Source organism: Equus caballus, chromosome 1 (assembly GCF_041296265.1).
Source record: "Equus caballus isolate H_3958 breed thoroughbred chromosome 1, TB-T2T, whole genome shotgun sequence".
Lineage (NCBI taxonomy): Eukaryota > Metazoa > Chordata > Mammalia > Perissodactyla > Equidae > Equus > Equus caballus.
Window position 1 is genome coordinate 170,535,021 of NC_091684.1, and position 8,171 is coordinate 170,543,191.

Genomic DNA, 8,171 nt, shown 5'->3' on the forward strand with positions numbered 1-8,171 from the left:
TTAAATGTGCCAACGATTTTGAGGATCATTTTATTTAAAAAAAAAAAAAAGGCAAAGAAAGAAGATAAATGTTAAAGGAATGTCTCTCAGACCATGGAATCTTACACAATGTGCAGCTATTAGGAGAGAATTTTTTGGGGAGTATAATGGCAAGAAACCTCAAGAATCATATGTGATTAGGTGATTTTTATTCTGTGTTTATCCATAAGGCTGGCTCAGTGTGCAGCCATGGAGACCTGATTGTGATCTGAAGGAACGTTTATAGTCCAAGGCAAGTGAGCAATGCCCATTCTCACTCCTGTTTCCTCACTCCCAGGGCCAGGCTGACTCCACTTGTTCCTGATTCCCCCCAGAATCATTGTTGGGGGTAGGGACTGATAAATAGAGGGAACAGTGCTACCCACCTTCCTTGGGTCTCCAGCACTGATTCCCTCTACACATATACACCCCTCTCCTGCCTCCTCCTCAGCCCTTAGATCATTCCATTCCCACTCTACTTGTGACAGTATCTGGCCACTGCTAAGTCTCAGACCTGATATGTCTGTCCATACAAATAATCCATAATCAATCTATAAATCAAAATTGAGGTGAATTTATTATGAGCCAGATTGGAGGACTAGCCCAGGGCCTTCCTTCTCCAAGGAAGAAAGGGCACCAAAGAAGTTGGGTGTACAGAGTGATTATATACCATCTTGGAACAAAGAGCATACATTACATATGATAGTAATGTCCCTCTTACAATAGTCATGAGATTGTGTTGCTGGCACAGCAGATAGGGGAGCACAGCAGTTCAGTGGCCACAAAGTCACAAGCAGGTCAGTAATAAATCCTTACTTTAGGGAGAGATGCTTATCCTAAAGGAAATGCCAATACGGGAGAAGTTACATCCCTATCTTTAAGGGCATCATTCTTGTCTTTGGGACACAGTAAATATTTAAAGCAGATGTACAATGCATGCTCAACAGGCGTGTCAGGCCCTTGCAGAAAAACAAGGTCAGGCCGAATTAGTTTTAAACCAAATGGCTTCGTGATATACTCCAATATATTTTATTGCTTTTCCTTTATTTATCATAGCCAAAGGACCAGTGTGTGGAGTGAGGCCTGCCAACACTCAGGGCTGAAACAATGCCAGTTGAGCGCTTCCCTCTCTAGCTTCAGTATTCCTGGAAACTCTGCTATTTTGCAGATCCTTTCCGAGAACTGGGCGGTCAAAGAGGAATGTAGAAGCCGGTCACGGGGCTGTTTGAACTACCGGGTGCCAAAATCCAAAAACAAAACAAAAAACTGCCTGAACTTGCTTATCCTTCACTTCCTTCCTCACAAAGCCCTCAGAATTCCTTTCTGTAATTTCCTTCCCCTTTAAGGTCATTTTTAAAAAACTTTTTATTATGGAAATTTTCAAACATGCCCTGAAGAAGAGAGAAGAATATAATGAATCCCCACTTGCCTACGACATGCAACTTAAACAGTAATCAACATTTTGCCCATCTTATTTCATCTCTCCTCCCTCTTTATTAGTTTTATTTATGTGTTTCTTTATTGCTAAAATGTTTTTAAAGCTAATTCTGAATTTATTTTTGATGAATTCTCCCTCTCTCCCGAGTCAAAGCTGGGAGTTGGTCAGAGACCCAACTGGTGAGCTCAGCCCCTCCCCCTGCCTCCCTCGCTCTCCATCACTGCCTCACAGTGGAAATCAGGTGCAAATACAATTTCATAACTCGGTATTTATTCTTCTAATCAATAATCTTGATTTCCTTCTTTATGCCACACACTGTGATAGGCACTGAGAATAAGAAGAGCGCCAGGATAAGAAACTCTCAGTTCAGAGGGGAAAAAAGGAAGCAGAAAAACAATATTGTTGGTTTGGCCTGATAGTTTATAAAGGTACAGCGAGAGTGTTAATTTACTATATAGGCCTCCTTAAGTTTCCATTGTAACTCTAGAGCCATATATTATCCACAAAGCTACAAAATTAACTCCTTTCTGGAAACTTCCTTAAGGAATCTCAGATTGGGCTTTTAAAAGCCTCTACTACTTGCTATGTTGAGCTTAGAAAAATGAAGCCAAAGAAACCCTTTCTGTCAGATTTCACCCGTAGTACCTACAAATTTGGGTGAACTTCTTTCTTCTCAAGCACCCCACAATTTCCTAAATTTCTTGGCTTGCCAGGAGGTGATGTTCCCTACCTCCTGCAAAGCTGGAACCTTGTAAGCCAGGTCCTAGGCAAGTTTTCCTGAGAGGACATGCAGGCATTTGTCCATCATATGGGATTAAATGAGCATCAATCTTAAAAATGACGTTCTGGGCAAGGTCTTGGTTGCATAACTGATTTTTCCATTATATCCTGATAAAAAGGAAGATAAACTTTTACTCAACCTATGCAAATAATTTACTGCCATGAAAAATAGGGGACTTGGTAAGAGTTTCTGAATTCTTGGCTGAGTGTGTGAGTCAGTGAGAATCAGGTATCATTTAAAATTATTTATTTCAGTTTAAAAAAGCAGAATCTAGTAATTTGTTATGGATTATTGCGAATTTAAGAGGAAAGAAAAAACCTCCTTTAAATATTCAGAATAGGACATTAAAACAACATTAACATTAAGGTAGAACATTAAAACTATATTCCAAACAAATAACCACAAATTTCCCTTATCAGTTCATTTGACACAGCTAATTCTTGCTCTCGTGGATCTTGAGTTAGCAGTCTCATGGAGCTGTCTGCTTTTTGACCAAAAAAATTTCTGGAAATCTTGACTCAGTCCACTGGTTTGGTATGAAAATTGTCTAAGTGACGTTAACTCAAAAGCCTGTACTTAAGAATCTATGCTGCAAAGTGTCAATAGATGGAAGTTTCTGGTACAGTCTTTTCACGAGGCTCTGAGACTGTCTTTCTTTGTTGAAGACACAAATTCTGACTTGTGGTTTATAGCAGAGGCTTCAGGCAAACAGTAGAATAAACTAAAAACTACCTGCAGGTGACAAAGCTGTAAAATGCCTGTGGTAAATTTACATCTGATAATTTTCAAATTTGAAAATTTATGAAGATTCATAAAAAGAATAATGCAACTTTCAAGGAAATCTAGTTGTTCAAAACCAGATAATAAAGCCATTTCAAAAAAGTTTTCACACAAAATGTCTCTAGAGATAGTTATTAAGCCTATTTCAAAGTCAGTGAATGTTACTTGTGCTGCTTGACAACAATGAATGAACATAATTTTTATAGAGGACACAACTCAGATTGTCAGTGAGCTGGCTTCTTTCCTAGCAGAGGTGTAGGCTGTGAGAAGACAGAGAACTTGGCAAGAGGGATCCGTGGGCTACAGGTAAGCTTTGGGAGTAGCTTCTGTAGACTTTGTTGGTTCTGGAAGTTCTTGTTGCAACAGAGTGGGGTGGTTGTGGTCTGTTTTACTGATCATATGTTATTAACAAAACTCCTCCAACATTACAGAAGCTGCCAAAATCACTCAGTGAGAAAGAACAAGACATAGTGTGATAACTCCCCCAGAGGGTTGTCTGCCAGGTGGAGCCGGGGCTGTGCAGAGCCTGAACAGGTAAGGACCCAGATCGGGGAACTGCAGTGATTAGAGAGGGGATGAAAGGATTCTAAGAGTCCAAGATCTCACAGAGGTGAGAAGGGTCTGTTTCTATGGATTGTGAGCAGGTTTATGTGAGTTCATTTTAAAAATATGAACTGCTATGATTCTTAACAATAACGAAAAGATCCATCTTATATGTGCAAGATTGTTTTGGACATAGATGGTAACCAATTCTTCTCTAGATCCATGAGAATCGACGTCAACTGGAACAGACTATCAGGGGCAAGGCAGAGAGAAGGAATAGGGGGTGGAGCCTGTAGACTAGGGTCGCATTCCTGTTTTGCACCCAGGACCTATAAAGCCTTACGCAAGACATTTAACATCCTGAGGCCTCGGTTTTATTGTAAAACAGGAGAAATAGCTGTAGTTCCTCTTATTTGGTGGAGAAGTTATAAGGGTCATAGGAGGTCATTTATGTGAAATGAACTAAAATGTAAAGCCACCTATTTAGGTCCCCAGATGGCCTAAACAACACCTTTGTATGGATTGGAAGAAAACCCCGTCCTCTGGGTGAAGTCAACTCCGTGCCATTTTGTACAGTTTGTTGAGCAGAGCAGGGGTTAAGTTTCAGTCTCTACTCACCCTTGGCTGGCCACTCTTGAGCAGAGCAGAGACATCAGAACTGTTTCTGCAAGAATTGTACCACATAATACAAGGACGCATTCACTATCAAGATGTTTGCCGAATACCCTTAATAGGCCAGGTCCCTTTGTCTTTGGTGGGTAAACTGATGCTGTGCTCTGCACACAATTGAGCACTCTGGGATCCTAATGGAAGTCAGTGTTTAACTGTTGAATCATGTCGAATAACATATCTCTCTCTGAAAAAATGCCTCCCCCTACTGCTCCCACCTTGGACTTTAGTGTATCTGGTGGGCATGTGAGTGACAAAAACTCTGGAAAAAAAGCCAAGGGCTTATTGGGGACCCACAGCAGAGTTGGATTCCTTATTAGTAAAACATTATTCAGTATCCTTTCCGCTCTTTTGTTTCTGTGTCTCCCATCCTAAGAAACTCTTCAAAGCTGGGGAGCCTCCTCCCCAAGGTTGACCTGGATTCTGATATCCAGTCAATTGTAATTAGGCAGTAGCAGCCATAACTGCAGAATGAAGGGAAAGCTACTCTGTGTACAGAATAGCAAGACCCCTGACCATTACTAATTCTTCTAAACCAATGGTTCTCAACCATGTCACCAGATCCAACCTTCCACAGCAAGCATGTGGTATGTCCCCTTTACCATCTTGATGTGTAATTCATAGATAAAACACATTTACCCACATAAACTCAAGCAATCCATCTGCAGAGTCTGAGGACTCAAAATCATTCCTCCAAAGATTCTCTCCTGTCATATCAGTTTTTCCTCTCTACTTGGTCTTTATTATCAGTAAACAAGTGGTTATTTTTCCCATATTAAAAAAAAACAAAAACAAAAACTAGCCTTCTTTTGACACTCATTCTCATGCAGTCTCATGACTTTAGATACCTAGTCATATGCTGATGTGTCCCAAATTTATTTCTCCATCTCAAATTCTTCTGAACTCTAAACTCCTATATTCACTATATTCAACTGCCATTTGACACCTCAACTTGTCATTTTAACATATATGTTGAACCTAACATCAACACAGGGTTATGTGGGGTGGGAGGAGACTGCTAGGATAGGCACTAAAATGTAAGTAACAGTCTCAATGAGAGTCTTGTGTGTGTTTCTCTATACTATTATGTAAAACTTCTGTAATGAACAGTAACACTTCAAAAAAACTCATTTTATTTTGAAATAATTATTGAAGCGTTGGAAGTTGCAAAGGCAGTACACAGAGGTCCCATGTACCCTCACTCAGTTTCTCTTAGTGGTTATGTCGTATGTAACTATAGTATAATGTCAAAACCAGGAAATGGACATTAGCATAGTGTGTGTGTATGTGTGTGTGTGTGTGCATGTAGTCCTATGTCATTTTATTTCTAGTGTAGATTCATGTAACCACCACTGCAGTTAAGATACAGAACTATTCCATCACCATAAAGATCTCCCTTGTGGTATCTCTTTATAGTCATATCTGTATTACTATCCCCACCATCCTAACCACTGGCAACTGCTCCTGTGTTTTCTGTGTTATATAAATGGAGTTATAAAGTACATGACCATTTCATTTTTTTTTTCCACCGGGCACAATGCCTTTGAGATCCATCCAGTTTGTTTTGTGTATCAGTACATTCCTTTCTATTGCTAATATTGCTTATCTGTAGTGTCTGAGACATTAACCTCTTCGAGTCTCTTCACTTGTAACATAAAGTGTCAGTCTATATGAGCCTTAATTCCTTCTCTGAGATTCTAGGGTATATGTTTGACTTCTGAAAGAAGCAGTGAGCAATGTTAGTAGCTGCAGTTTTCGTATATGTTATTTCTAAATAGGAAAATAGCATTGATTAGCTAATGAGAATGTTTTGGTAAGTGCTATGCAATAGCAATAATAGTAGGAATAACAACAGTAGCTAATACATTTATCCTTTTATATGCAGTTTCCTTTTCTTAAAAATTTTTTAGTGTAGTAACATTGGTTTATAGCATTAAATAAATTTCAAGTGTATGTCATTGTATTTCAATTTCTGTGTAGATTACATCATGTTCACCTCCTAAAGACTAATTACAATCCATCACTATATACATGTGCCTAATCACTGCTTTTTCCCTCCTCACTCCTCCCTTCCTCTCTGGTAACCACCAATCTAGTCTCTGTTCCTATGCATTTGTTTATTGCTGTTTTTATCTGCTATTTATGAGTGAGATCATAAGGTATTTTTTATCCCTCTGACCTATTTCACTTAGCATGATATCCTCAAGGTTCATTCATGTTGTCACAAATGGCCAGATTTCATCTTTTTTATGGCTGAGTAGTATTCCATTGTATATATATACCATATCTTCTTTATCCATTCTTCTCTTAGTGGGCACTTAGGTTGTTTCGAAGTCTTGGCTATTGTGAATAATACTGCAAGGAAGATGCGGGCCCATATATTCTTATGCATTTGTGTTTGCACATTCTTTGGATAAATACCCAGCAGTGGAATTGCTGGATCATATGGTAGTTCTATTCTTAATTTTTTGAAGAATTTTCATACTGTTTTCCATAGTGGCTGCACCAGTTTCCATTCCCACCAGTAGTGTATGAGAGTTCCATTTTCTCCACAAGCTCTCCAATACTTGTTATTTCTTGTCTTGTTAATTATAACCATTCTGACAGGCATGAGGCAATATCTCATTGTAGTTTTGATTTGCATTTTCCTAATAATTAATGGTGTTGAACATCTTTTCATGTGCCTGTTGGCCATCTGCATATCTTCTCTGGAGAAATGTCTGTTCGGACTTTTTGCCCATTTTTTAATTGGGTTGTTTGTTTTTTTTGGTTGTTGAGATGTATGAGTTCTTTACATATTTTGGATATTAACCCATTATCAGCTGTAGGGTGGCAAATATCTTCTCCCAATTGTTAGATTGTCTTTTCATTTTGTTGCTGGTTTCCTTTGCTGTGCGGAAGCTTTTTAGTTTGATGTAGTCCCATTCGTTTATTTATTTTTTCCATTGTTTCCTTTGCCTGGTCTGACATGGTACTTGAAAATATACTGCTGAGACCAGTGTCAAACAGTGTCCTGTCTACACTTTCTTCTAGGAGTTTTATGGTTTCAGGTCTTACATTCAAGTTTTTAATCCATTTTGCATTAGTTTTTGTGTATGGTGTATGTTAATGCTCTACTTCATTCTTTTTTTTTTTTTTTGAGGAAGATTAGCCCTGAGCTAACATGTGTGTCCATTTTCCTCTATTTTATATGTGGGATACCTGCCACAGTGTGGCTTGATAAGCAGTGTGTAGGTCAGTCCCTGGAATCTGAACCAGCGAACCCTGGGCCACCAAAGTGGAGGGCACAAGCTTAACCACTAAGTCACCAGGCCAGGCCCCTCTACTTTCATTCTTTTGCATGGGGCTGTCCAGTTTTCCAAACGCTATTTATTGAACAGCTTTCCTTTCTCCATTGTGCATTCTTGGCTCCCTTGTCAAAAATTAGCTGTGCATAGATATGTGGGTTTATTTCTGGGCTCTCGATTATGTTCCATTTATCTGTGTGTCTGTTTTTGTGCCAGTACCATGCTGTTTTGGTTACTATGGCTTTGTAGTATATTTTGAAATCAGGTAGTGTGATACCTCCAGCTTTGTTCTTTTTTCTCAGGATTCTTTTGGCTATTCGGGATTACATGCAGTGTCTTTTATAATGTTCCCAACATCCCTATGAGGTAAGAGCTATTATTATTCAAATTTAGAAGATAAGAAAACTGTAGCCTGAAAAAGGAAAAAACAAAAATAAAAACGTGTGCAGTCTAAAGGTTGTATTTGGACCACAGACTTAGGTCCTTTCTTCATATTTAATCAAGCATTTATTTCAAACAACTGCTAATAGTAACCAAACACCCCAATAGTAAAGAAGCAAGTGAATTGTGTAGTTGAACATATTATCACTGCTGACTCTATCCAGCTGCTGGTTTCAATGGATGATTCTTTATTTCCTCCTCATGTTGCAAATAG

The 8,171-nt window shown here is 38.9% G+C and overlaps 1 long non-coding RNA gene across 1 annotated transcript; it reads left to right on the forward strand.

The window, feature by feature from the left end:
* The first annotated feature begins 3,189 nt into the window (after nucleotides 1-3,189).
* On the forward strand, nucleotides 3,190-7,908 carry LOC138918399 (uncharacterized). Its single transcript, XR_011427760.1, has 3 exons — nucleotides 3,190-3,323; nucleotides 3,449-3,551; nucleotides 7,819-7,908. It is a non-coding gene; the product is annotated as an uncharacterized lncRNA (long non-coding RNA).
* Nucleotides 7,909-8,171: the final 263 nt, after the last annotated feature.